Below are 2,348 nucleotides of genomic sequence, written 5' to 3'. Positions count from 1 at the left end.
CCAATCCATCCTAACCTGTACATCCCTGGTGACTACGGGACAATTTAGCATGGCCAATCCACCCTAACCTGCACATCCCTGGGCACTACGGGACAATTTAGCATGGCCAATCCACCCTAACCTGCACATCCCTGGGGCACTAGGGGACAATTTAGCATGGCCAATCCATCCTAACCTACACATCCCTGGGCACTATGGGACAATTTAGCATGGCCAATCCACCCTAACCTGCACATCCCTGGGCACTATGGGACAATTTAGCATGGCCAACCCACCCTAACCTGCACATCCCTGGACACTATGGGACAATTTAGCATGGCCAATCCACCCTAACCTGCACATCCCTGGGCACTATGGGACAATTTAGCATGGCCAATCCACCCTAACCTGCACATCCCTGGACACTATGGGACAATTTAGCATGGCCAATCCATCCTAACCTACACATCCCTGGGCACTACGGGACAATTTAGCATGGCCAATCCATCCTAACCTGTACATCCCTGGTGACTACGGGACAATTTAGCATGGCCAATCCACCCTAACCTACACATCCCTGGGCACTACCCATCCAAATGCCTCTTCAATGTTACAATTGTCCCAGCCTCCACCACTTCCTCTGGCAGCTCATTTCATACACGTACCACCCTCTGGGTGAAAAAGTTGCCCGTTAGGTCCCTTTTATATCTTTCCCCTAAACTGACCATCTTTGGAATGTGGCAGGAAACCGGAGCACCCGGAGGAAACTCACACAGACACGGGGAGGGGAATGTGCAAACTCCACACAGACAGTTGCCCCCGAGGCTGGAATCAAACCCAGGCTCCCGTGAGGCAGCCACGCTAACCACTGAGCCACTGTGCCACCAGACATGAAGCCATTTTGTTTTACACAGAGAGTTTATGTGTGGAATGAACTTCCTGAGGAAGTGGTGGATTATGGGGTGCAGTTCCAACTTATAAAAGACAATGTTGGGGCAACTTTGGATAAGTACATGAATAGGAAAGGTTTGGAGGGATATGGACCAGGAGCAGGCAGGCGGGACTAGATTAGTTTGGGATTATGGTTGGAATGAACTGGTTGGACCAAAGGGTTTGTTTCCATGCTGTATTAATCAATGAACGAAGCTCTGAGATATGATAGATTGGGATAAATCTCTCCGGGCGTGGGTGGGGGCAGAGTTTTAAGGTCAGGAGCAGGAGGGTGAGAAGGGGTTTGGAGGCATACAGATGTACAGCATGGAAACAGACCCTTCGGCCCAACTCATCCATGCTGACCCAGATATCCCAACCCAATCTCGTCCCACCTGCCAGCACCCGGCCCACATCCCCCCAAACCCTTCCTATTCATGTCCCCATCCAGATGCCTCTTTAATGTTGTAATTGTACCAGCCTCCACCACATCCTCTGGCAGCTCATTCCATACACGTACCACCCTCTGGGTGAAAACGTTGCCCCTTAGGTCCCTTTTATATCTTTCCCCTCTCACCCTAAACCTATGCCCCTCTAGTTCTGGACTCCCTGACCCCAGGGAAAAGATTTTGCCTCTTTACCCTATCCATACCCCTCATGATTTTATAAACCTCCATAAGGTCACCCCCTCAGCCTCCGACGCTCCAGGGAAAACAGCCCCAGCCTGCTCAGCCTCTCTCCCTGTAGCTCAATCTGACTGAAGGAAGATTGCCCAGAGGGTGGTGGTCAACTGGAACTCACCAATAAGACATAGGAAGTAAGGCCATTGGGCCCATTGAGGATGGGGGAGGGGGGTGGGGTGAGAGCCCTCAAGATATTTGAAGAAAATTTGATAGCATGGCAAGAGTGGAATGAATTGCAGTTGTTTCTGTCAGAGAAAGTGTCTTAGCAAGTCATGAGGTAGGGAGGGAGTAAAGCAGGAGTGTTGGGTTGTCAGAGAGAGAGGGAGGAACTTGAGAGGGTGAGACTGGAAACTGCAACATCTCCTCTGTCCCAGGAGTTTTACCAAGATGTGAACATAACAGGGCTTTTAACAACAGCTACCTGTATATCCGGGGCCGGTTAGCTCAGTTGGTTAGAGCGTGGTGCTAATAACGCCAAGGTCGCGGGTTCGATCCCCGTACGGGCCACTGGTCTTTTACACACAAGAGGGTTGATGTGTGGACACATCTCACACGTTTCATGTCTTGCTCCCAAGAGATTCCACGCTTTCCAAAGCTCCCAGCGGGGCTGCCCCGGGAAACGTGGACCACGATCCCCAAATCTCCGCAGGAAACTCGCTTCGGTTCGGTCCGGGGCTGGGGATCAGCTCGACGTTTTCCGAACGACCGCTCCAACTTCTGCTTGTTTTACTCTTGTTTTCAGCGCAATCGGTTGCC

At 51.4% G+C, this 2,348-nt stretch overlaps 1 non-coding gene across 1 annotated transcript; it reads left to right on the top strand.

Moving 5' to 3' along the window:
• The first annotated feature begins 2,025 nt into the window (after nucleotides 1-2,025).
• Nucleotides 2,026-2,099, top strand: trnai-aau (transfer RNA isoleucine (anticodon AAU)). The gene has a single exon. It is a non-coding gene; the product is annotated as a tRNA-Ile (tRNA).
• Nucleotides 2,100-2,348: the final 249 nt, after the last annotated feature.

The sequence above is a fragment of the Chiloscyllium punctatum genome, chromosome 28 (assembly GCF_047496795.1).
Source record: "Chiloscyllium punctatum isolate Juve2018m chromosome 28, sChiPun1.3, whole genome shotgun sequence".
In the NCBI taxonomy this organism is placed as follows: Eukaryota; Metazoa; Chordata; class Chondrichthyes; order Orectolobiformes; family Hemiscylliidae; genus Chiloscyllium; species Chiloscyllium punctatum.
The sequence above is the reverse complement of the archived record's forward strand: the minus strand, read 5'-3'. Positions and strand labels throughout refer to the sequence as shown.